Genomic DNA, 27,842 nt, shown 5'->3' on the forward strand with positions numbered 1-27,842 from the left:
CGGCAACGGCACCGCTCGCGGGCGCTCCGGGCGACGAGCTCTGCTGCTGCCTGGCTGCCGTGGTCGTCGCTAGGCCTATAGCTCGTCTCGCGTCGAAGCCGCAGCGGCCGGCGCTCGGAAGGCGCCTGCGCTATAATAAAAGGCCTACTCTTCACACCGCTTTTCTGTCAACAGCATTATCTCGCAATAAAATAATAGCGTGGTCAATTTCCGCTACGCCCTCAGCAGCGGAGCTAGCGGGCGCCAGTCGAGCCGGACCCCGTCGGGTCAGAGGCAGCTGCGAGGCGGTTCTCGCAACAAATTCGCTCGTGCCACAGTTGTCCTTTTTACCAGCAACTCGATATTGGCCAGTGACCCAGAAAAATGATATATTTCTCATTTTCCTATCCCAGGCTTTATTACTTACGTCAAGAACACTCTTTAGCTCGTTTTTTATGACGCCGGCTGACGGGATCCCGTCTGCCGGCATCCAGGCTGGCCGGCCGGCAGGCTCGGCTTACTTCACGTTCGCACAAGAAAATACAAAAACAGCCATGCTACCTGAAAGGATGCTTTTTTCTATCGCGTGTTGCGTAAATCAGAGAAAATCGAAAAAAAAATTCTCTCGGCCTAACCGCACGTTTGTTCGGGCTCAAATTTCGCACAGAGGTTGCATTTGGCGGTCACTTTTGTTTTATACCACATTTAGGTGGGGTACTTGCCTGATTCGGTCAGATTTATTTGGAAATCCCCATCGTCTGTGGCGACGGTGAACCAAAATCGAAAGACTTCGCAGTGATGGTACGCGTGGCGCCATCTCGTAGCCACCGGAGAAACGAGCCCTCTACCGAGGACGGCTGCGCGGGTGCGCGGTTTATTTTAAAAGAACTTACTTCACCACGTTATCAATGTTGGACATAGAAAACATTGTTTGCACAAAAATTGCCGCAATTTCAACGAGTTCGGTTTCTGTCTATCGCAATAAAGTGTTGTCATGTTCGCTTCGCGTCGTCTGCTTTCGTTTTTCTGTCACCGGCGGTAGCTGTGCTAAGCTGGTGAGAGAATTGCCTTTGCTCGGTGCTCTTTCCTGCAAAGAAGCGCAAGACATCGCCGAAAATGCGGGCATACAGCAATGAAGAGAAGGCCATGGCCTTGACTTGGCTATGTGAGTCGAACTCTCTTCGCTTCGTGCGGAAGCAATTCAGGGCGACATTTCATCGTCGGCCGCCCCGTCGGTCGTGCTTGCAAAGGTGGCTGAAAAAGTTTCAAAGTACGGGAAGCGTAGCAAGGGCACGAATATTCGATGCCGGGAGCTCCCGCGGGTGCATTGGAGATGCCATCGAAGGCGCATTTGAATCTGTGGTGAAGTATAAGTTCCTTTAAAATAAACCGCGCACCCGCGCAGCCGTCCTCGGTAGAGGGCTCGTTTCTCCGGTGGCTACGAGATGGCGCCACGCCTACCATCGCGTGTGGTTGGAAGATTAGCCCTAGGTGCCCATGGCAAAACCACAAACGAGGCAGCACAAGGGGATATGGGCTGGGCATCGTTCGAAGCACGGGAAGCTAAGAGTAAAATACTATATGAAGAACGCCTGAGGAAATTGGACGATAACAGGTGGGCAGCTAAGGCATTTAAATATTTATACAGAAAGAGCGTTGACTCACAGTGGCGGAAAAGAACTAGAAAACTAACCAGTAATTATGCAGGTCATGAGGAGGGAGAAAGAAAGAGCACTAAACGACAGGTTAAAAACGCGGAAGTTAAAAATTGGATGAATTCAATGGAAAAGAAACATAGTGTAGAACTATATCGATGCTGGAAAAGGCAGATAAGGAAAGAATTTTTCTATGATAACTCAAGAGGCAGTGCCCTACTTTTTGAAGCTGGGTCAGGGTGTCTTAGAACGCGCAGCTACAAAAAGAAATTTAACGAAGAAGATGACACATGTGCAGTGTGTGGTAGATCTGTGGAAACAATTGAACACCTCATAATCAAATGTGACGGTATCCATCCGGATGTCGATGCAGGCGCAGTCACTCTTCCTGGGGCCCTAGGGTTTAAAGATAACAATGGTCATGTAAATAAATCTGCAGTGGAAGTCAGCAAAAAGCGATTGGAGGATTGGCGGCTGAAAAGCAGATATGTGGCATAAGGTTAGAATTGTAGGAAACCGTAGGTAAAGATGGTGGCGATTCTTAATGAGAATTGCCAACACAGTAAACAAAAAAAATAAAGAACAAAAGCTGAGCATGGTGGCAGTTGCGACCACCCCGTTTCAAAGGGGGCGCTCCTATGCATCCATCCATCCATCCTGCGAAGTCTTTCGATTTTGGTTCACCGTCGCCACAGACGATGGGGATTTCCAAATAATTCTGACCGAATCAGGCAAGTACCCCACCTAAATGTGGTATAAAACAAAACTGACCGCCAAATGCAACCTCTGTGCGAAATTTGAGCCCGAACAAACGTGCGGTTAGGTCGAGAGAATTTTTTTTCGACATTCTCTGATTTACGCAACAGTCGTTAGATTAGAGCAACGACAGCATGCCTGTACTAGAGTGGAGCTTTCGGCTTCTTCACTCCGTCTCAGTCTAGCGCCCACGTGCTTGTAACCATGGAAAGGACGCCATCAGCGTCAGCGGAAACGTGTTACAGCGACCAGGAAACCATGAGAAGCTATCTTCCCGGACGTTGTGGTGACGTGCTCCTGCACGCTGTTTCGATTGGTCTCGCCGTGTGTCGTCATTGGGTGAACGAAACGGCAAAGAGAAGACCGTTTAAATTTGAGTCGAGGGCAATTTTTTGTTTGCTTCTATTTTGAAAATTCATTCCTTAATAACTCCCCTTCTAGCGCACCGATTCCAGTAATTCTTTTTGATTCGGTATCTGCGTGTCATGAAGAAATCATCTAAAGCATATGAAAAAAGCGTTGCTGGGCCCCTTTAAGGTGATACCTAGGTGAGTTGCTAGATGACCTTGATACGCGCAGGAATTTGCACTTGTTAACGCTTAGCGTCAATTGCCATGCTTTGCACCAAGAGATGCTGTTAATGTCAGTTTGAATTGCGCGTACGTCATCGTCGGTTATTATTTCACGGAAAAGGACGCAGTCGTCTGCAAATAAGTAAATCGATGATGTAACAGAGTCAGGCAGGTCATTAATGAATATTAAGAAGAGTAAGGGCCCAAGCACGGTACCTTGAGGAACGCCAGAAAGAACGGGGTGTAAATTTGAGTAAGTTACATTAGTTGCTACAAACTGCTGACGGTCTGTTAAAAATAACTCTAGCCATTTTAGTACGTCAGTATCGAGCCCTATCATGCGCAGGTTTAGTAGCAAAAGCCAGTGACAAACTTTATCAAAAGCCCTGGCGAAATCTAAAAATATGCAATCTGCAGTGGAACGATGATCAAGAATTGCATGCAATTTATGAGTAAAGAGAACAAGTTGCGTTTCACATGAATATGAATTACGAAAACCGTGTTGTGCATGACGAAAAAACGAGTTTGGCTGTAAGAAATTTGCTATATGTGAAAAAAGAATGTGTTCTAGGATCTTACAGGGGATGCTGGTGATTGAAATAGGCCGGTAGTTGTAAGGTGAGTGCTTGTTTCCAGATTTATGTACTGGAATCACGTTCCCTATCTTCCAGTCTGCCGGCATCGCGCTATTTTCCAGAGACTGCTGAAATAATGTAGAAAGAATAATGGACGAATATATCTTAGGGCTTTTCAGAAATTTTGAGTTAATGCAGTCGATGCCGGCGGCTGAAAATGGTTTCAGGCCGTCAATGATTTTGGCGATTCCATCCGGGTTGACGATAACAGGATACATTGGCAGATAATTATAGGCGCAACAATAAGGTACGTCGTTTGGCAGGGATTTCGTGAAGTAGCTGGAGAAGACATCATTTAATACAGTGGAGCATTCATCGTCAGGAACAGGTTCGTCATTAGCACTTGTTAAAATAATTTTAGACCGGTCTGTAGGATTGATAACTGTCCAGAACTTTTTAGGATTATCTACCAATATATCGGGTAAAGTCTTTGCAAGAAACATTTTTTTAGCATTTTTAACTGCGTCGTTTGGAGTACGATATAAAGACCAACGAAACTGACTACATGAGGTGTTAGCAAGCCGGTATAAGCGTTTCTTCCAGTTAGATAAGCGCGCGTAATGTATGAGTTATACCAAAGTGCCTTTGGATTATACGAGATATTTCGGATGGGAATAAATCGATTGATAAGCTCGGTAACCTTATTCTTGAAGAGTGTCCAGTTCGTTTCAACAGAGCGTTGCTCGAAGCCTTCTAGGAACTTTGTTAAAAAGAGGCTTAACTCACTGTTGATTTGGGTAAAATCTGCACGGTGATAATTGCGCAGTGTTTTAGTTGTCTTTACTCTCTTTTGTTTGGGTATGTTAATAGTAAAATTCAATGCAAGATGGTCACTCAGCCCTGGCAGGTATATTATTTCTGAACATAATTCAGGGCTAGAGCAGAGGACTAAATCTAATATATTAGCAGTGGTGTCCGTTATTTGGGTAGGTTGTGTAACTATTTGCGTGAGGTTAAAGCATGAACAAAAATCTGTGAATTCCTTGGAAGTAGAGGAAGTTGAATTAATAGAAGCAGTACTCACTGACAAATCAATGCCAGGAAGATTAAAATCGCCCAGTAAAAATATAGGTGTTGTCGGAAATTGTGTAGTTACGATGTTGATACTGTCATGAAGCTCAGAGACAAACGTCGACGATGCGTCTGGTGCGCGATAACAAGCCCCTATAATGAATTGACGGTGCGTTAGTTTCAGATATACCCATATTATCTCTAATCCGGTCGGGACATTTTTGTTAATGGCTATAAGGACGCCACCGCCTTGCCTTGCATTCCTATCACAACGATAAAATTGAAATTTGTACATAGCATGTGTGCGTTAACCTTGTTGCCGCTCAATGCACCGCACTACTTCACCACGGGGCACGTGCACAACGGAGTGGTACAGCACATGTTGCGGCAACAAGGTTAGCGCCCACATGTTACGTACTTTTGCGGGATTTTTTTAGTGTGGCTACCGGCCGCCGCTACCCGAAAGACCGTTCTTGTGCGTAGTATTGCTTTCGCAATAAAAGGAAAGGTGGATGACAGCGCGCGCCTTCCATGGCATTCAATGTTGTCATGCGTGGAAGCTGTCTAACTCATAACGGAAGCATCCTCAGAATTGTACGTGGCACACACAGCCGAGTCTGCGTGGAAGAAACTAAGTGTACAGGAATGAAGACATTGTGCGTCGTCGAATCAGTTGAATAAACGACTGTAGCCCAGAAACAATTTGTTTTTAATGAAGCAGTTCCCCCCGACCTTTTCAGTTTACGGCGTCGCTCTACCCCGGCCCAGCATGGCGATCCTCTGCGCAATGCTCAGGATGGCGTCTGCGGGCCGCCGCAGCCCAGAAAACTGGCAAGGATGCAGTGGGGTCGTGCGGGGACCCTGGGGTGTGCCTCCAATTCCGCTCTCATTCTGAAATGCAACCGCACCATATTCATCAATCAGATCGTTAACAGAAGACAAAATTTCTGCTTCAGGAATGGTGTAATAAAGATCCTTTACATCGACGGAAAATCCACAAAGCTTCTTACTGTAGTTACTTTCTAGGAACGCGATAACATCCTTCGAACTTTTTACTCTAAAAGGGTCGTCAATTGATAAAATATTCAGTTTTCTCTGCGGGAACTTAGCTACATGCTGCTGCCATGTTCCAACTTCCGAGACAATTACACGAAACGGCCACTCTAGTTTATGTGTTTTCGCAGTGAAAAACATTTGCAACCACTTTCCTGAGCTGCTGTCAATCTTACTTGATAACCTAGTTAATTCCAGCCTATTAGCAAGTTTCTTCGCCTTGCTCTTAACTTTTGAGGCGGACACATCACTGCGTTTTTGAAACATCGCAAGAACAGCTTCCGATGCTTTCGACAAATATACGTTCCTGTCCAAGACAACAAAACCTCCGTCCTTTTCAGAAAGTAGCAGAGAGAACGAGTTCTCTTTCAGCCAACTAACCGTCTTATGCAGAGGTAGCTTCGTCCCCGATGCCCTGTACCTCGTTAACATGTCCACACCTTCCGAAATGCAACGGTCCACCTCAGCTCTGTCGGCCTGCTTGGAAACTAGCTTTACCATGGCTAAAAGTTCCGGTCTGAATTTCTTGGGCTCCACAGCAAACTTCGGTCCCAGCCCCAGGACTTGCCTGACGTATCCAGGAAAGGGGATGCTTTCAGTGGTGTGGATCTGTTGTCTTGTTGATACACTCTTCTTCGGCAGCAGCGCACGAAGGCCGGGAAGCGTTTGCTGCCATAGGAACTACACTACACTTGGACAGATGGATGCACAGCCTGCTCAGTCTGCACTGGTGTCTAGGGTTGAGCGGGCACCGCACAAAGGGGTCTCCTGCTGTGGTTGGAAACGTGGCCACATCCGAGTTCGGTCAAGAGATGACACTGGCAACACAGGAGATGATACAGCACCGATGATGACACGGTGAACTACACTTCAAACATACCGCAAGTGTGGCAGCAGCTCACGATGTGCAGCTGGCGTTACGATAGAAGCTGGGAGAACAACCAAGGTGGATGTAGAATGGCGAAGGCTGGGCCCAAAAACGGTCTAGCGCGACTGCAGCACAGCCACTTTGGGCGGCCGAAACACTTCTATAATGAAATTCAAAAGCACAAATGAAAATGCTATAAAACAACAAAAAGAAATTAATATTTTAATGACCACGTTTTATAAAATAGGTAAATTATTTCAGCAAAACATCACGCCGAATTTTGTAATTTTTTTGCAACAGTCTTGTGGCGCCCTCTGTTGATGAGTGTGCGGTGCATTTGCAGCGCTACTTTGCAGGCCTTGTTTCGGTACCCGGCCACAGTGGCTGCGGGACATGCTGCGGGAGACGAAGCGATTTCTTATCTCCAGCTGCCTGCTATGGCGCGCCTTGGAAAGCGTGCAGATTATAGATTGTGCAGATTAAGCTCGCCGGTCTCGAAATGGCTCCTTTAAGAAGTTTTTGTCGTCCTTGCCCGTCGCTTCTGTGTCACCGTTTGGCAAGATCTGCACCCCGCTGCACCGATGCAGCGTTTCCTTCGGTGTACGGCCAGTGCGAAACCTTTTCCCGAGGCTTCGCGCTCATCGTTTCAAGCGCTTAGCTCTGCATTTCAAGATGAGCTTGCGGCATGTGAAGAAACATTGCTCCGTGGCACATTGTGACAGCGTGGGTTGTACCGTGGTTGTCTTACCAAGACTACATCGCTTCCCTCTGGACTTTCGCAGGTTAGCTCTTGCCGTTGTCGTCTGCTCTATGGACTGTTGCGGAAATAATCGCGCCCCGTAAAATGCTTCTTTCAGCTAAACGGGCTCACTGTTCGAGCTCAAATTTCGCATAGAAATGGCAGTTGGTCGGCAGAATTGTTTAATACCACGTTTGCTTGGGGTACTTACCTGATTCGAACAGAATAAGTCGGATATTCACATCGTCTGCGGCGACGACGAAGAAAATTAAGCTGCTCTGCCAGCCATCGCACCGGTGGCGCCATCTCCTTTGTTGAGGTGAACCATAACCCCAGTGGCGCCATCTCGTTTGTTCGTGGTGAACAATGAGCAATAGAGCGAGGTTCGGGAGGTTTGAAGGCGCTCTTTCAACTGGTTTTTCAATGCTCACAGAAAACTTAGCTTGGCATAACTAAGTTTTCAGCAAGCTAACTCGGTTTTTGGCACTAAAGAAGATTTCTGACATTTGGTTGGCTGACATTAAACGCCTGTTACAAGCGCATGAGGTACAGAATGCCACTGCGGCTAGAACGCCACCCACCGTGTCCCAGGCTTCGACCAATAATGCGATGGAAACAGACGCTATTTGCCACACTCCCTCCACCGCGTCCCAGTCTTCGGCCCATAACGCGACGGACCCAGACGCCAGAATAGCAACTAAAAGACCGCTTCCTACAAAAGAAGGCGAGGAATCAAAACGAAAGGCCGAGGCTTCAGAAGCCGACACCCCGCAGCCGTCGAAAGCGCCTACCAAACTCAGGGCAGACATCAATACTCTGTCAGAGAGAACTAGCGCTATATCAACAGAACAAGCAACCTTCCAAGGCCTCGTTACTACCAAATTTGCAGAGATAGATATTCGCTTTGCAACACTAGAGGGACAGGTATCCCAAATAGCCACCTGCATGCAGCAAATAATGGATAGGCTTACAACTATCGAGGCCCGCCTACCCCCCATCTTGGATCTGTCCACGACGCCACAACCATCTATAACCCAACATGGCATCACGCCAAAAATTTGAAATTTGGCAATGGAACTGCAGAGGCTTCCGCCGCAAGCGGGCCCACTTGCAGCTCCACATCCAACAAGCACCGTCTGTTCCAACCCCAGACGTGATTTCATTGCAAGAAGCTAGCGGCAGGGCTACACTGCCAGGCTATAAAGTATATCTGCCACCTCATTATGATACTAGTAACGCAGCCGGCTCCTTCACAGCCACTCTGGTGCATAGAAATATCACCGCAATTCAACATTTTATAAATGGTTCGGAAGAAGATTACACCCTACTTGAAGTAGTACCAAGGCAAAAAGGAGACTCAAATCTCTTCATCCTTAATGTATACAACCCGCCCAGAAACAAAGGCAATGGACTCCCACACTTGTTGATAAACACAGTAAAGCTGGCTGCTGGGGCTCAACTAATAATTGTGGGAGACTTCAACGCTCAACACCCAGCATGGGGATATACCAAAGCAACTCCGAAAGGGAACCTGCTCTGGCAAATCATACAGTCACTAGGGCTCACAACGCTAAACAACCCGAGCGACCACACACGCATGGGTAACAGTGTATGTGTAGACACATCTCCAGACTTATCCCTCTCTAAAAACGTCAAGGACGCAAAGTGGGTCAACACCGGGCAAAACCTTGGTAGTGATCACTTCATCCTTAGCATCACCTTCCCCACGACAAAACTTAAAAACAAAGCAAAAGAAATACGAACCACGGATTGGGACAAGTTCAGGCAACTTCGCGACAAAACAGCTCCAAAGGAGATCTCTAACCTTAGCGACTGGGTTATCTCCCTGAATGAGGATGTCAGCTCCACTAGCTTTGTGGTGCCAGTTGAGAAGGAGGAGCAGATTGCAGACTCAAAGCTGTTACACCTGTGGCAGGCACAAAAAGGCCTCCAAAAACGCTGGAAGAAGCAAAAACACAACAAGCGACTACGCAAAAAGATCGGTGAAATCGAGAGGTGAATCGAGGAACACACACTTACTCTCCAAACACAACAATGGAACCAAATATGTGAAAGCGTCAATGGACAGCTCGGAAATAAGAAGACATGGCATCTTCTAAGACACCTGCTCGACCCAGAACAAACACGTCCCGTGCAACAAAGTCAACTGTACAGACTCATACATAAATATGAGGGTACAACTGAAGACCTAATCAAAGAGCTAGCAGAACGTTATCTAAACACGGATGATGGTACCACACAACCAGACTACCGGGGGACTCCTAATCCAAATTTAGACGCAGACATCACAGACGCAGAGGTCTGGTACGCAATTGGAAAACTGCGGACAACATCTGCGGCAGGACCAGACAAAGTAACAAATAAGACTCTCAGGAACTTAGACGCAACGTCGATCGCGGCGGTTACAGACCTTATGAACAAATACTGGCATGCAGGCAACATACCACCAGAGTGGAAACACGCGAAAATCACTTTTATTCCTAAAGCGGGTAAGAAACTCAGCACTGAGAATCTACGCCCAATTTCAATAACATCATGCCTAGGCAAACTCATGGAGCATGTCATCTTCAATAGGCTCCAAAACTATGCGGAGGACATGAACCTCCTACCTGAAACAATGTTAGGATTCAGGGCCCAACTATCTACCCAGGACATACTCTTGCAGCTTAACAAGGACATAATTGAAGCTGACGAGGGAACAGGAACGAAAGCAATATTGGGTTTAGACCTTGTTAAAGCTTTCGACAACGTCACCCACAAAGCCATTTTGACAAGCTTGTCAGAAATCAACCCCAGAGAAAGGACGTACAACTACATCCGATCCTTCCTCACTAACAGAACAGCAGTGATAACAGTCGGAACAATAGAGTCTGCCCCAATCACACTAGGAAGTAAAGGAACACCACAGGGCTCCGTCCTGTCCCCTTTCCTTTTCAACCTCTCCCTCATCAAAATTCCCCCCAAACTGGCACAAATACCAGACCTACATCACACGTTCTATGCAGATGACATCACACTTTGGGTAACCAAAGGATGCGAAGGCTACATAGAAGACAAACTCCAAGCAGCAGTGGACATCATTGAGGCATGCGCATGGGAATCCGGCCTCACTTGTTCTGAGCAAAAATCTGAACTCTTCGTGATCCGTCGTAAACAAAGAGGTAGGCGTACCACGACATCCCCCCGCAAATAAACGTCTATGTTAATGGACGATCTGTCAAAGAGGTACAGACCATGAGAATACTGGGGTTGTATTTAAAAACAAATGGAAAGAATACTGACACACTCACTAAGCTAAAACGCACGGTAGAAGCGACGGCGCGATTAATCCGCCGCATAGCTAACCGCAGACAAGGGGTGAGGGAAAGATTTATGCCGCCTAGTGCAGGCCTTTGCGCTAAGCAGGATACTCTATGCCACCCCTTATCTCAAATTTTCGAAAGCAGAAAAGGACAAATTGGATAGCATGATACGGCAGGCCTATAAGGCTGCGTTAGGACTCCCACTAAATGCCTCAACCGAAAGGCTTATGAGGTTAGGAATACATAACACCTACAATGAACTGCAAGAAGCCCATTTAATGGCTCAAACAGCGCGATTAGCCAATTCCAGAACTGGCAGGAGTATTCTTACCAGGCTCGGAATTAACTTTCAACCTACGAATAACGATGCTAAAGTAGACTTACCCCGCGACTATAGGACGGCCCTACTAATCAAACCACTCCCCAAAAACATGCACCCCTTACACCATGAGGGTAGAAGACAAGCACGAGCCAAAGCCTTACATAAGAAATACAGACAGTGCGCTGCAACACTTTATGTAGATGCGGCAGAATACAAAAATACCAATGCCTTTGCAATTGTGGTTGTGAACGAGAATGGTGACCACATCGTCTCGGCGACAATCAAAACGAAATCCTCTGAAACGGCAGAAGAGGCGGCTATAGCCCTCGCCCTAGCACATACCCAAGGGAGCATAATCCTCAGCGATTCCAAAATGGGTATCAATAATTTCGCTAAAGGGCGAATTACAAACACCTCCCTTAGAATCCTTAACGCAACCAAATTCTCACCAAATTATTCCGAATTGATATGGGTCCCAGCCCATTCGGGGAATCCGGGGAACGAGGCAGCCCACAATAAAGCCCGAGGTTTCGTCGACCGGGCAGTGGATGAGTCTGGCTCCCTGAATTTCACGAAGGACTCAATGATCGCATATCATGATCTCACCAATCATTTTAAATTAGAGAGGAGAATTTTCCCCCCTCCAGACAAAAGACTTACTAAAGAACAAGAGGTTACGTGGCGTCGTCTACAGACGAGATCGATACGCACCCCATCACTCCTCGCGCACATTTATCCAGATCTTTACAACCCAAACTGCAAACACTGTGGCCAACGTGCTACCTACGATCACATCCTGTGGGACTGCAAAATAGAGCCACCTCCGGGTGATCTAGTTACAGCTCCTTCTCTAGAGCGGTGGGAGACCGTGCTGGCTAGCTCTGACCCCAGAACGCAAGTTTTGGCGGTGGAGTGGGCTGACAAAGTCGTCGAGGGCTATGTACTCTCGACCACTTAACGCGACCTCTTGCCAAGCTCTTCCCGGCGAATAAAATGTTTTACAATCAATCTTTTCAGGCACAAGCGTCTTTGATTTTACATGCATTGTGACGCTTGATGGAGCGAGGTGCTTTGAAGGCCTGAGCTTTCTGGCTGCCATGGAGATCCTTTTTGCTGCATACTTTTGTCTCAACATCAAATACAGTAAAGAAGTGCAAGCCACATTGGAATTCATTCAGAGGTAAGCACATAAATTTTTCTCTTGTGTATCGGCAAGTTTTTGCCATATCTATCTCTCTGACTGTTCCAGTAGCCTTATACTCAGTGAGACGTGAGAAAAAGCTGCATGCAAACTCCATAAGCCTGGCATCTCTCCCACAACATCTGACATTGTTGCGATTAAATGTGCATGTGCATTTTGTGCGTGGTTTGACAACCTTAATAATACGAACTGATGGGTGAGTAGGTCGAACATTACGAAGAAACGGCGCTGTGGCACATGGACAAAGAAATGACACTACTTATCTCAACTATGTGGCTCAAGCATGTGTGAAGCTGCTAGGGGTTGGATGGCTTGTGTCAGAAATCAGGAGTCCGCTGTGCTTTCCAGTGCATGCAACCATGGCTTTCATTCTTTTGTTACAGTTTTTTTATTATGCCATTCTCAGGTGGCCCCAAGCAGCACTGGCCGATGGCCTTTCATTGGACACGTCTTGGAATCCTCTTGGTGGCCATCATACTTGGCCAGGATTCTGTTTCCTTGATAGGAAATAACTTGGGCACCATGCTGAATGCAATTAAATAGGACGACCATTGGTCATATTGCTTGGCAACTCTTTGGCCACTGTGCACGATCCGTTCTGAATTCGCTGAATATTCGTATAACACACCCCGGCTAAAAAAAATTCATGGGGCACTTTGACGATCTAAAGAGCGTGAGGCGAAAGGCTTTCCGTGACTGACTAGTCATGATTGTCTAATGACTAACCAGTTATGACTAATTATGACTGGTTAATGCATATAGTTATGACTAATTAGTTGTTACTAATTACCACTAATTAGTCGATGACTGGTTAATGACTAATTATATGGCTGATGGCATATATGGTTAATGACTAGTTAGTCATGAGTTGTAATGACTCGTCTTGGCCGGCAGTATGAGCTATTAAATGCTTTCACCTTAATATTAATGTATGCTGTGAGGGCCTGCGCCTGTCTGCATCGTTTTTATTTCGTCGGCACTTTCGCGCACGTCATTCCGGCGCACGACCGGCGTGTTCCGGCGCATGCTTCGTGTTGGTCGGACGGACGCGTGGCCTGCGAGAACGCCGATAAAAGAAATAGTTCTAAAAAAATTCAGTCGTAATGTGGAAACCATCTGTATCTGAGCGAATATTGCAAGTAAATAAAACATCCGCTTATTTTCCACAGATAATTGCAATCTGTGCATATTATCTTGGGCAGAAAAGTTTGTTGTCAGCATGATTTTGTATTCGTCGGCCGGGTGCGCCGCACGTAATACTTCTGTCATCGCGGTACACCGGAATGCGCAGTGCCGTCTCTGCACATGTTTCGTTGTTGCCTGTGTGACCTCCGAAGTTTTACGACAACGTTTTGCGACAGTTCTTTTGGGGTATTTGAGCTGAACCTGTCTCCGGCGATTGAAACATCCCAGATCAACATTTCGGGATAGATCTTCTTGTCTTCTGGAGTTGATAAAGGTAAGCCTAAAATTTTTCCTACTGCAAGTACGCCATGTGTCTTATTTTAAGCTTGGGGACAGTTCGAAGCTGCACCCAACTTATTTTTCATTGTCCCAGACTACTAGGGACCCGATCAGCCTTCCCCGTCAACTAAGGCATTGTGGCTTTAATAAACGTTTTAATCATCATCATTCTCCTGGGCTGGCGGATGTTTGCAATCGCCACTGTGTAGTTGGCGGGAATGAATTGCCATTCGAAATTGAAAGTACTCTTGAAAGAAAAAAAAAACGTGGTTGAGGCGCGGTCACAAGTTCTGTACCACTTGCAGGTCGGTGGTCGCACAGTAATTTACGGGTAACGTTGCCGTGGCATAAAAAGATAGCCCTAAAAAAAATTACGTGTCCTGTAGTGTGAAAAATGTTTTCAGATTAACACCAGCGCTTGAAATAAGCCAACGAGGTATAAAGAACTATTAATTAATATCACCGTGTGCCAGTGAACAAATTTGAAAGCTGGGCCTGCGCATTGGTTTTCTGGGCCTCTGCATTTACACTCCGGACTCGCAACACGTGCTTTTCGGATAGGCGCGCCGGACTACACGTGCTTTGCGGACTTAGGCGCGCATGCACTTTCATTCATTCTTTCTGCGAGTGCATGCAATACGCGCCATCACTTCCCCCATATTTATGTGCCAGATTTAAAAAAAATCTTGCTATTGGCCGATTCGAGAGCAAACATCGCTGGCAAAAATGACGTTGTGGTCTGCGTTCTTTAAGATGAATAGAAGCATCTGTTATTGTATCCCGTGTTCTCTCAATTGCTTTGTGATGCAAGTGGAAACAGATATGCACCAAATGGCTATGTTATTGAAAATGAGTAAACATACATTTACAGTTCTTGTTATACCCGTGCCACACGTTCGAATGAAATGCCACTGAGTGCTTAAGTTTTAGCGCCATTCGCGCGGTGCCACACGCATAAATATAATGGCATTAGCATTACTGCCATTTGCAGCCTACTGATCAGTACACCACAACTCATTCGCCCGAGCTGTGTGTACTCTTGTCCCAATTACACTCGCAGAAAAGCACATGATTTTGTAGTAACAATTGAACTTTGTAACCAGTAGCAAATAGTTAACTTAGTAGCAAATGTTTAATGGTTAATGAAGTAGCAAATGGTCAACTTTCAGTCAAATTAGACATACCTCATCTGCATATTTAATGAGAAGGGTGCCATTTTTACCAGCACTTCTGACAGATATCTCAGCTTGTATGCTAACATGCGAGTTTATGGCTGTTTGATTTGTCAAACAACAATAGCAGAATAATTTTTATATTGCGTTTCAGCAACATTCCCAAAATCACTCATCAGTGTTTATATTCGGGTAAAATGTTTGACTGCCTTGCAAGCATTTACTATCATTGTGACTTGTGTAAAATTATATTAAATGTGGACATGTAACAGCAAATCTGAAAATAGCATTAGGAAACTTAAGGCCCTAAGCATTTACTGCTGCTGCTTCTGTACGTGTGGCATGGATATTAAAATAGGGCCAGCAATGTAGCAAAACAGAATAAAACTGATTGCATATTGGGGGGTGCAGAAATTAGCAGTCAGCTTCTCTGCGAAGCAAAAACACCTCACTGTGGTGGGGTTGCTCTTCCTGCAGCTAGAAGTTTGGAGCCGCGCTAGAGATTTCCGTTGTGAGCCTCATGCACATGCACTTCCCATGGCATGGAGACAGTCCGTCTCCCCTTACCTCCTAGCCTTGGCTGCAGAGCCACTGAATGCTGCACAGCTTTGTTTTATCCCCCATTGCGAAGCAGTAGCTTGGGTGAACTGTGCTTAATACCTTAAATGCAATAACTGCATAAAGCAGGAACGTGAAGGAGACTCAGCATTTCTCAGAACTGTGGAACTCCACTGATGTACCTAATTTCTTCCCCAAAAACCAGTGCCCATGGTGAAGGACTTTTCTGGTGCAAGAAAGCTGGCTTTCAGATTTCTGTAACTCTATTGCCTTGTCAGTCTTGCTGAAATGTTTTAATGCCAGAAGGATGTCAACACTGACCTGGCCATGTCTTGATCAGAATCGTGGTATGTTGTACACTATCTGAAGTGCAGAGTGTGCGTTATAATTGTGAGAATTGTGCATTATAATTTCTTGTGGCACTTTAAATTTCTGTGTTTCCAGGATGAATCTCGAGAACTGGAAGCCAGCTCCTCCTGAAAGGTGAATTTCGAGATTCAGTAGTGGTGCACAGCAGCTAGCTAATCGCATATAGGTAGTGTCGAGAAGCAATATGATTAGGTGTTCTGATGCAGAATTGTCACAGAAAAGGCAAAGGAGGGAAATTAATGCAGAAGCTGAAGCAAGCATATCTCGTATTGATAAGTTTGCCAACAACGGTCCTGCTAGCAAATCTCATGTACAGCCAGAAGAGCACACAGAGGAAGCTCAAATTCTAGTATCAGAAGGTGTGTCCAATGAACTGCGGAACTTTCAAGATCAGGCACATAGTCCAGGTCACAGTTTGTCCTCATCTGATGATAACGGGGTAGCTGTCGACGCTGACAGTCAACCTGAAGATATTGTCTCTTCTCTGAGGAGGTGGGCTGTAGAGAACATAACGCATGCAAGCATTGACAGCCTGCTGCAAATTCTAAAATCTAAATTGCCACAGTTGCCAGGCTCTGCACGGGCACTTCTTGCCACGCCATCCGTTGTAGACATAGATTGTTTGAGCAATGGGCAGTACTTTCATTTCGGCTTGAAAAGGAGCATATCCACTCTACTCGACCGAATGCCGCCACTACCGAGTGTTGCTTGCCAAATCAGCTTTAATGTTGATGGCCTTCCACTGTTCAAAAGCACTGGAAAGGAGTTTTGGTGCATTCTTGTGGAGTTGCATCATCCGCTACACCGCAGGGATGACAGCGTTTGTTTGGTTGGGGCATTTTGTGGCATCAGTAAGCCTCTGCTGAATGAATTTGTCCAGCCATTCGTGGAGGAACTGTCCGAGGTCCTCAGCACAGGAATATGGCACAGCAGCATGCACTATAATGTCTCGCTGAGAGCATTTATATGTGATGCCCCTGCCGGAGCATTTCTGAAGGCAACTAAAGCTCACAATGCTAGGTCAGGGTGTGAGAAGTGCCCGTCGGAGGGTGTTTTTCGTGGGCGCATGACGTTTCCAAACACTAGGGCACCTCGTCGTACTGACTCTGCCTTTGCACAGCAGGAAGACGAAGACCACCACAAAGGCCCCTCTCCTTTTGTAGCACTGGAAGTGGGAATGGTAACAGCTTTTCCGCTTGATGATATGCATCTTGTATGTTTAGGTGTCACAAGAAGACTGATGCTAATTTGGCTGAAAGGAGACCTGTCTGTGCGATGGAATTCAGCTCGCGTGGGTAGGTTATCTGCTCACCTTCATGCACTGAGGTGTGAAGTTCCAAAAGACTTCCCCAGAAAATGTCGAGGTGTAGATGAAGTTATCCGGTGGAAAGCGTTTCGTTTTTTTGTTCTCTATGCTGGCCCACTTGTGCTGAAAGGCATTCTGCCTGCAGAGCTGTATGAGCACTTCTTGACCCTTCATGTAGCGGTGGCTCTCCTCGTGTGTCCCTCTGTACGGTGTCGTATTCAGTATGCAGAACAGTTAATGCACTATTTTGTGGAATGTGGAATCTCATTGTATGGAAATGAGTATCCTGTGTACAGTATTCACAACCTGGTCCATTTGCTTAGCGATAGCCTGCATTTTGGTCCACTGGACACATTTAGTGCCTTCCCTTTTGAAAATTACCTGCAAAAGGTAAAGCGACTTGTGCGGACAGGCAGAAAGCCTCTTGAACAGCTTGTCAAATGGGTTGAGGAAATTCACAGCCTCTCCCCTACAAAGTTGCCAGCAGCCATCACAACCAAAACCTGTCGAATAGTTCTGTCATCTTGTCATTCCGATGGCCCGACTTGTGGAATTCAGTGTCAAGCACAGTTCCGAAAGGCAAGCTTTGCTAATTCAGATTTAACGACTGCAGGGCCTGACAGATTTGCACTCTTGAAACATGGTCGTATCATAGGCATCTGTAACTTTTTGCAGTGTGAATCTGAGGTTATTGTTATAGGTCAAGAGCTTGAGCATGTTGAAAGCCTGTACAACCATCCATGCAATTCTTCCACAGTTTCTTGTTATGCTGGTCGTGGGCTTTGTCAGCAGCTCTTGCCTTATGCGTCTTCTGACATAGCCTGCAAGGGTATGGTCCTCACATTTGGAAAGAGGCTAGCTTTCTTTCCACTTTTTCATATGTTTTGAGCCAGCTTGTGCCATATTTTCTACAGCTAAAGGAGGACCCTAGTCTTTGCAAAAAAAATTTTTTATTAATGAATTCAGAATTATGAAATTTTCAAGGGACATGTATTTTTGTGTGCTGATTCTAAATATGTAATTTAGTTTCATGAGAAAGAAGTCCTTGTGTGCTTGTGCAATATGTTATGCAAGTCATTTGGAGAGACCATTTAAAAAATTTCCCTGCAAGGAACTTGCTGAAATGCATGACATTGGTTTGTCTTGACATTAAGGAGTGCAGTAAGGGCAAAATTATCATCCTGTCTATTATAGAAGTTGAGTTATGGAGATTTGAAGTTGCCGCTTCAGGAATGGCAAGGAAAGTTGGTATACTGGTTTCTGGAGTGGCAACTTAGAAACCTTAACTAAGTTCTATGATAGACAGCAGGATAATTTTACCCTTATTTCATTCCTTGATGTCAAGGCAAACCAATGGCGCACATTTAGCAAGCTCCCTACAGCAAACTTTTTTGAAAGCCCCAAAAATTAACTTAACATATTGCATAAGTGCACAAGGGCTTGTTTTACATACTTTACATATTTCGAATCAGCGTGGCAAAATACATGTTCCGTGAAGATTGCATACCTGACTTCATTAATCAAATTTTTTTTTAAGACCAGGGTCTCCCTTTAAACGTCTGTTGTCAATGTAATCACGAATTGTCTCCATGTTTCAGACTTCCGAGTAACGGGGGTTTACTGTGAACATTTGCCGAGCCATTTCATCTAATCTTTTTGTTCTGGTTTCTCTTCTGCACAGTCCTTCCAAGATTTCACATGAAAACTGGATGTAACGAAAACTTGCATGGAAAGAAAAATTGCAGCTTTTCTCAGTTTTGTTATATCTAATATTAATTCTGTTTCCCCCAGGTATCATTTGGTTCAGTTTTTATGTGACAAGAGCACATATGTTGTTCCATCGTGATGGCTTTTGAATGATGCAACATCAGCATTTGCTTATTGGCCTCCGGCTAAAACAAAATTGGATGCCATCAAGGCAATGACCTCAAGGAAGCTGATTGATGAAAAATGGAGCCTCCATGAAGTTAGAGTCGTTGCCACGAAAGGTAATGTTTATTCTTAGCGAAATAATATTAACTGCTGACTGAGGTTTGCACGCCCATTTAGATACCCTCAAGGAGGCACTGGACAGACTGACTGATGCCGAAAACACATCAAACCTCGACTCTGACACTGATGATGAGAGGCAATCTTGCAAAGTTCGGAAGCGGCGCTTGCTGTGAAGCTCAGAGAAAGAGGGCCTGGTGGTGGAGCCGCCACACCAGCAAAAAGGTACCCAACCCCTAGTAGTGTCTTCATTCTAAATGGTATATTCAAGAGCTGACTTGAACTGTTCACTACTTTTTGCCCATGTTATTCTTGCAGTTTTCCTGCATGCATGTTTGCAGCGTTTATTGTTTAATTTTCAGAAAATCTCAGTATTTCACTCCCCTAGGCCTTCTTATATATGAAAAACAGTTCGCAGGCTGCCACCGCCGCCAACACCGCCACCTTCTGCGAGACCACATGTGCGGCAGCCGTTGAGCCCAATGCCAACCCAGTCGCAGGCTCATTGTCGTGAACTGACAGGTAGGGAGGGCTACTAGAAATTGGCAACCAGATTTAAAATGCACCGTGAATATAACAAGTAAAAACTGTGCATTCAGTGGGTGAATCATACTTTAATTTAAACTGTAAGAATAGTTTTATGCCAAAGTTTACCTGTTGTTTCTGTACCGACTTTTAAAAGACATACATAGGTGCTAATAGGGGAACCATGAGAAGTCCATTCACTGCTTCCTTGACTGTGATCTATAGTACTTGAATATCAACACTTTAAATTCGTATGGAGCTGACAGGATTATTACGAGCAGCTCTCATGGAAAGCATTGGATGTAGTTGTTGTATTTTGTAACAGCCTGCAGGGAACCAGAACTCCTCCCGGTTCCAGTGTCCAGGACGGAGACCAGCGAGGCTGCAATACCTCGGCTGTCAGCAACCCTAGGTCAGCAGCTGCCTGCGGTGTCTCCACCACCAGCAGCAGAAACAGCAGCACCACAGCAAAGTATGTTAGGCTACTGTTATTTTAAAGAATGACAAATTGCTTAATCTATAAAAAAATTATGTTCACTGTGATTAACCTGTTTGTCTTGGCACTCTAAACCCATACCTCAGTATTCATGAAATCTCTATTAAGCAATCTCTATTCCAGTGAGTAACCAAGCAGACTTTGAGAAGCTTAACCTCAGTTGTACATAGAGAGGGCTGCTAGCAGACAAGGGTACTGGAGTGTTTGAAACCGAGAGAAGCATAGGGGGCCAATTTTATGATGGTTTCAATTGGTGAGAAATTATTAGCATAACCATTTCAAAGATGGGAGATATATGGAGGAAAGAGCAGAAGAAAACCACATAATGCTGGTGAGATCTGAACCTATGACCTCAGCATATCTCGTACGGTGCTCTGCCTGTCGCTGCACTAGTTGTCCAGGTATGCATAAAAGTAGAAGGCTGGAGAAGTGATTGCCTTCTTCTCTGTTTTGTTGAAATCTTTTCTATGTAAAGGAAAATTGCACTAGTTGTAGACTGATGAACACAACAATGGAAAGACAAAACTTCCCGTATGCTTTACTTTGTTTCAATGACCATTGGCTTCTTTCATGGGCTGACAATGTGCGTATTCAATGGCAGGGCCGAGAAGTTTGGCAAATTTTGATGGGAGTGCATTTCTTGGGTGTTGCCTCGCAACAACCATAGCATGACAAGATTTCGATGAGAAAGTGATCAAAGGGCCCTTTCATTATGTGAGAATTTTGTGGGACGAGAATAATGCTTACACTAGGATACTGTTTTATTTGCAGTGGAAGCAAGCCAACCCGCGACATTGCAGGCAATTTTGGACGCAGTTCAAAAGCTTCACCGACGTCAGATCTGTAAGAACAGCAAGCATATATTTCAATTTACAGTTAAATCATAATATAAATGCATCTGTGTCGTGGTTTAATGGTTTCGATTTGTTTTGTGTTCCTGATAAAGATGACGGATCTCGAGTTCGTTTTCCAAAGTTACAGGAAATGTTGTATCACCTAATACCTCTTCAATCTTTCCAGAAAAAAAAAAAACTTCATGAACAGCCCTTTTTAAGTGGAATAAATCATGTCGCAATGCTGTCAAAGATATATTGGCTGTACATGCAAAATGCGGTGATGACAGCTCTGAGTAGCTTGCATGGCTTATTGAGAGGGGAGTAGTATGGCACAGCGTGTTTAGAAGTTCACAACTACACTGAGTGAAATTCAGTGGTAGCAATGCGAATCGCAGCAATGACGATGCTCGAGATGTGAAGTGTCGACAGATTAGTTTTCTTTACTTACGTTGCTCAGAGATGATCTTAAAAAGAGAAGTGCTTAAACATGTCTCTCTTTTACACTTTCTAGGCTTTGAAAAAGAAGTTATGAAAAAACTTGCAGACGTCCTCGTGACGGTAAATGACCTGTGTAAAGAGCAACGCAGCAGATCAGTTCAAGCTGCTCTGAGGCTGCCAGCAGACTGCCCTGGTTTGCCGGTAGTGTCGCTGGAGGCACTAATTTCTTTTGACGCTTATCTGCAAGACGAGCAGCACATGCAGTCTTTGGTATGTAGTTAGTCCTTTAGAGCATTTTACTTGAGAGGTCTAGCGTATATATATTCATGTAGGAACCCAACTCCGCAAAGAGCTTTTATGTCGGAGGCAATGTGAGCACTAATTAAATTTCAGGGGGAAAAATTGAAGCTAAGGAAAGCTTGTTCGTGGCTGTAAACACTTTATTATACAAACCTCAGCTATTTGTTTCAAGTATTGTTAAAAGACTATAGCCACCTCATTTTAGTTGCGTTTTCTTCTTTCAAATGATGCGTTAGACGTTAAAATACATGAATGGTATATTTTGGTTTCATCAATTGAACGATGGCTGTGATGTGTGGTGGACTTTTAGGTTGCTCGAGGCATGAAGAAGAAACCTGCAATATTAATGCTGATACATAGTTTTAATCGACTACAACACGTAAACCAGTCTGCTTCGAGAGCTGGGACGAGAACAAATGGCATATCAGTAGTTATATTGCCACTTTTTTCACACCTCATGTGACCTGACGGCCAAATACATTTCACAGCCATCATTTGGTTGTGAAACCAAAACATAATCGAGAAGAAATGCAATTACAATTTATATAATGGTCGTATATGAGAATACACGTGCTGATATATGTATATTAAGGTCTAAGGTATCAGCTGAAATAAAACACTCAAGCAAAAATTTGGTGTCTATAGTCCTTTAATTGGTATACCAGAGCTGTACCTGAAGATAGACTAAACACGCATGCATTTCAACAGTGTGAACTTAGAAAAATCTATGCACATAACCCTTTCTGCGGTTGAGGCACTTGGCAGGGCCAGCACGTCTACATGAGCGTAATGTGCTTGAACTTCAGTGCAGCCTTTTTCTTTTTCCAGGTCTCATATTTTGCATTAAAAGGGGGCACAGATGCAAAGGGTGCTGTGCAGCGAATTTTGAAGGCAACAGTAAGCAAGCCTGTTGCCCTGCAGTGCAGCTGGGCAGTCTCGAGGGGCCTAAAGCATAGCTTTAAGAGCCTCAGAAACATTCTGAGCCTGCTTCTTGGTAAGCAATGCCGTCCATAAACTGGAATAGTGTGCAGTGGTGGGAGTGAACAGCCCAACTACCACTAGGTACTACTACCTTAAGAGCTATGTGCAGCATTCCTCAGTTAGGCTGCTCGGCTGCTGACCCGAAAGACGTGGGTTTGGTCCCGGCCGCAGCGGTTGAATTTCTTTGGGGGAGAAATTCTAGAGGCCCGTGTACTGTGCGATGTCAGTGCACGTTAAAGAACTCCAGGTGGTCGAAATTTCCGGAGCCCTCCACTACGGCGTCTCTCATAACCTTAGTCGCTTTGGGACGTTAAACCCCATAAACCAAACCTCAGTTAGGCTTAGCCAGTCATCAACATTGAGTGTAGGTAAGGGATAGGCACAAAGGAAGGCGTGGAGAGAAGGTCAGGCATGTGCAAGTGTGAGCCTTTCCGTCTCTACCACTGGGAAAACCCTGCAGTGACTACTTAAGGCTCCATTCAGGTACAGGGCTCTCTAGACTATAGGAGCGTTTCGGTGAGCATAAGGTCACAAATGAAAGTGCTTAGTTCGCGAAGACTTAGCTCGTCACGTAGCCAAAACTGGAATCGAGCAGAAATATCACTCCCAGGCAGCAATGCATGCAGCAGAGAGGAAGTGTACTGCTTGGAACGCTGCACGTCAATGTGAGGCCAGAGCCAGCTACTGTGTGGCGGGGGTGTAGAGGATGAATGCGCTTGAAACAAGATTATATACCTTGATCAAACGGTAGATGCTGCCAGTGTAGAGACAAAACGACAAGTCTCAAACATCCAGCACTGCATGCTGCCAAAGGTATTGCTGAATTTTGCATTGAAAGTGAGCCTTAGAACTTTCGACCCAACAGCTGAGTGGGGAAATAATGTAAATTTCATGCATACTCTGATAAAATTTCTCAAAAAAATTTGGAAATGGGTTGCAATCAATATTATTTTTATTTCTAATTTTCATGGCAGGTGCATAAATGTGTTGTACTTCGACATAATGTTGACAGAAGAATGAAGTGGAAAAAGGCTCTGAAGATGTAGCAGTTGTGTGTTCAGGCTTTTCGAACTCTTCTTTCATTTCCATTTCTGCAACATGCTGGCTAACCTACTTCAGATATCAGTTTCAGTGTTGTGACAGCAAATGTATCTCCATGTTGAAATACCTCCTTATTGGTTTAGTGGCATTAATTAGTAAAAGACAAATTATTGTGTATGCAGAGCCTCCTAGCTTTACCAGAAATGTCGAAGTACATGGTGGTGCAGACATTTAGAGCGTGCATTGACAACAAATTTTTCAGAATGTATAGCACATGCACTCATCCCTTGCGATAATGGCTGCAATGCTTAACGCGGTGGTAAAGGCACGGTGTGTATATATAGCACCAGCACATCCAACCCCATGGAATTCTAATTACCATATAATCTCGTATAAGGGCTGCAGCCATAAATGGGGTGCCCCTCGTTTTGAACTACATAGTTAAAAAACATGGTTATACGTTATTTTTTTAATTCATGTATGGACCACACCTTCCAAATTCACAGCCCAAATTAAAAAAAAGTGCACCCCTTTCATGAGTTTATACAGTATCACAACTAAATTTTATGCAGAGGCCTGTACTGACACTGATTTTTCTTTCAGTGCTTTACATGAACAATAACAGTTCAGCTTGTCCTGCAGATACAGTTTGTGTTCTTAGCTTTTTCTTTAGTGAAGCATTTCATACAATTTGCAGTGTGTCTGTTTCTTCTGAAAGTTCATTTATCGCTGACTTGTTTTGGTGTGCGTATTTGTTAATTTTATGGCATTGGTGTGCATGTACTCTGTTTTGGCAGGTGCAACACGCAGATTGTTTGACACCACAGAAGCATGTGTCGCAGATGCCACAAAGAGGTGGCTGATGTTCGCGGGGGCCAGGAAGGGGGTTGGACTGCAAGGCATCATGCAGCCTTAATGGCTGCATCCAGCACTTAAATATTCTGTGTATACAAATAAATGCATGAAGTAAACGTACTACCTGATTTTGGCTGTGTATTTAGTAGTGCTCATCTGTTGTCTGTAGAGTACAAAACAATATTCCGGATAGATGTGCAGAACGTAAATCATGGGAACATTATTGCAGCTATACAAGCTAATCAATTGCAAATCTAGGACTAGGTGGTTATGCCTCACTCGTTCATGGAGCATTGCAGCAAGTCTGCTTGCTTCTGGAACGTCGATATCTACTGCCTGAGTACAGGGCTGTTCAATGAACAATGTTTTTTTTCTGCCTTTTGATGTTGTTAGTCCCTTTTGAACTCAAGGTTTGTTAATTTTATATGGCAGAAATTTTTACTACAGCATTTTCCGGGCTCTTTTTTTCCAGTTTATCTGAAAAACATCCTTCATCGAGATGACCTCGTGATTTATGTTGCTGTTTGCCCAAGTCGCTGCAGATTTCTCTCATTCAGTGCAGCAGTGAGAATAAAATATGCAACTGTAGATAACATTAACAGCATAAAAAATGCATTTGCAAAGTGTTCCAACAGTTATTGAATTCACGGCGCCTCACCACATTTGAATATTGCTGTAAATGGGGAGCAAAAAAGATGCGTACAGACTTTGGCAGATTTACAAAAATGTGCAATTTTTAGATGCCTGGTCCAATATAGTACTTTGCACCTTTCTTTGCAGAAGTCTTTTACAGCAATGCAATCAGCTGCTGTACTGTTGCATTTTACACCATGCTGCCAAGTGGCGATAATGGTGTTTTTTGAGACCATCATCTCCTAGAAGGGATGGTATATGTTTCAGATGTTTGTCAAGTGGTGGCCCCAAACTGCTTGCAGAATACCTCACAGAATGGACCAGGGAGGGCTAGAAGCAGCTACAGGTACTGAAAAAACAAGGCGCTAGGAAAAAGCTAGAATATTAATTGGCCAACATGATTGGCTTACAAGCAAAGAAACTGCGTGGATTCAACATGGTGTTAGAGTACAGGCCCTATGATGGCCCAGGGCATTTCCAATGATTGTCCATGCTTGGCCTTCCTTACATTGGCCAATGGTTGGCTTGTCACCACATCCAAGCACGAATTTCGATTGGTGTCCAGCATTTTGCCAATCATGGAAGCATTGGCCACTGATGATTTGCCTTGCTTGGGCCAATAAAATTCTGCTGCTTGGAAACTGCTGTTGTATCAAAGAAATAAGAAATATGAATGCATGAAATGCAAGAAATCCTTGGTGAACCCTGCTGTTTCAGGGAAGGCCAGGAGAATAGTAGGCAGGATTTAATTAAGCTTCATTCTAACAAGGCAGCTAGTAAAGAATATTTATTTTCATATGCTAAACATCCTTGAGCCCTCCTCCAGAGATGAGTTGCAATTGAATGTGCTGTAGTTGCAAACTAAGCCCTGTGAAAGATGCTAGTCTCTTTCTATTCTCCAGAACCACGAAGAGTTGTGCTAAAGGACGACATGCACACACGTGCGCTCAACCTGTCTACTTACTATGTATTGTTCTTTTGGGCTGTTCTTCATGGCTTTATAGAAGTCTTGAAGGCTAGCTTTTATGCGAGTATGGCTCGGTTAATAATTTTCTTCAGTTCTTTCAATCATTTGGCTGAGTAATAAAATCAGAGTTTGGCTGTATTCTCTAGTCATGTGTAACATCCCTAGCGGACAAAAACCTATGATTTCAGCATTTTTGTGCAGTGATGTGCTATCAGCCACATTATCTTTTTTTGGACGATAATGTGTCTGTAATAACCAGTACAATGACATAACGATAGGAATGTGATTGTTTTTCATGTGAATTTTTAGGAAGGGTACAACCTGGTAATGAACAAAGTTCTGCTGATGCCTTGATATGTTTGCTACTCTTCTGCTCATGCAAGCCAGCACAAGTGCTGCGGCTTGGCATCAACACTCTCACATATTTGTATGAGAAATTTACAGACGGGCACCTGCCAAAAGCAGCGCTACCATATAATGCATGAATCTAGAACGAGTTTCTTTTTCAAAATCGTATGCTTCAGAAAGCACCTCGCGTTATATTGGAGCCAAGGTATGAATAGAGCGCAATTTTTTTTTCTCACTTTGATACACCCACAGCGAGCTCACACGACAGGCTCATGAGCTGTGAGGGAAAGCAAACTTTTTGATGACCAGAAACGCGGAAAGAAAACCGTGCAGACTACTGAGAAAGAAGAGAAGGGACTGAAAGAGCCTTGAGTAGTAGGGAAGCGAAAAAATGCTGAATATGCACAGAACTGTACTGTACGGGCCGCGAAGCATTAAGACAGGAAGCGATGGCATGCGAGCCATTGCTGTGTGTGAGGCTGTGTACGTGAATGTGGGGGAGCCTTCCTCCAGAATATTGCAGATTCTTCATTTGCAAGTCACAGAATTCAAAATTTTTTGCCAAAATTAGAAGCTGAGGCATATGGCAGTAACTGCGCTATGGCTTATGCACAAGGCATATCTCTCGGGACAGAAATTGGTTGTATAAAGAATTCCAAATCAGAATGCACTGAGTAACTGCAGTGTCTGGAACAAGTTACTGTTGCCTGCCTAATACTGGAGTCATTTGCTCTCTTGGCATCACAGCATGCCTTACTCTGTGTGCTTTTATTGCTTTGTTTTGCTTGAAAAGCTAGTATAACCATGTAAATGATGTTAATATGTACCGTTATTTCCACAGAAGTGGCGCTAAGAGATCATTGGACTGTTGGGAATCAAACTCAACCTAACGGCAGTTATGCATTTAGACTGGCCCTAAAATTCTGCAGGTCTAAGCAGGATGATCTAGCTTCTCAATGTGTCTTTTCCTTTTCAGGCAATTGGTGGGGATGAACCCAGAGGAAAGGAGCCGGCAGTTGTCCCGGAGGATAACCTCAGTCCACCCAAAAGTGCACAGTGCCCTTCAGCAGCTTGAAAAGTTCAAAAAAAGTGGCAGGATTGCATGGCTCAGATTTAGTGTGGTTATTAACTCTGATATCAGAGCTTAGATATTGGATTATTGTGTAGAGCAAATTTAGTGTGTTTATGAACTCTGATATCAGATTAGATATTGGATTTAGTAGCTTTTGCAAATAACTGTTTTATTTATATCATTCAATGTAGATTCTCTGTATACCTTGCTTTTGCTATTTTTTGTACCTCTTTGTTCTTAATTAAAACTTTCTAAAACTATTTAATTTCTATGCAATATTTATTCCTAGATTGTGTCTCTACCCGAAAATATTTGAAGGAGATGCAGAAAAGTACTGCATATAGACACATGTATATGTACAAATTTTGTGGCTTTTCT

At 44.4% G+C, this 27,842-nt stretch overlaps 2 long non-coding RNA genes and 1 pseudogene across 3 annotated transcripts; 2 read left to right on the top strand and 1 right to left on the bottom strand.

The window, feature by feature from the left end:
• Positions 1–5,277: 5,277 nt before the first annotated feature.
• On the bottom strand, positions 5,278–6,626 carry LOC149353894 (uncharacterized). Its single transcript, XR_016289607.1, has 2 exons — positions 6,043–6,626; positions 5,278–5,499 (listed from the first exon to the last, which is right to left on the bottom strand). It is a non-coding gene; the product is annotated as an uncharacterized LOC149353894 (long non-coding RNA).
• On the top strand, positions 6,362–27,650 carry LOC149353895 (uncharacterized; annotated as a pseudogene).
• Positions 19,410–24,474, top strand: LOC149353896 (uncharacterized). Of its 2 annotated transcripts, none has more exons than XR_016291127.1 (4): positions 19,410–19,494; positions 19,830–19,969; positions 20,765–20,836; positions 24,387–24,474. It is a non-coding gene; the product is annotated as an uncharacterized LOC149353896 (long non-coding RNA). The 2 variants fall into 2 exon arrangements; XR_016291128.1 differs by lacking the exon at positions 24,387–24,474 and adding an exon at positions 22,396–22,514.
• Positions 27,651–27,842: the final 192 nt, after the last annotated feature.

The sequence above is a fragment of the Amblyomma mixtum genome, chromosome 3 (assembly GCF_055824585.1).
Source record: "Amblyomma mixtum isolate Tamu chromosome 3, ASM5582458v1, whole genome shotgun sequence".
Taxonomy (NCBI): domain Eukaryota; kingdom Metazoa; phylum Arthropoda; class Arachnida; order Ixodida; family Ixodidae; genus Amblyomma; species Amblyomma mixtum.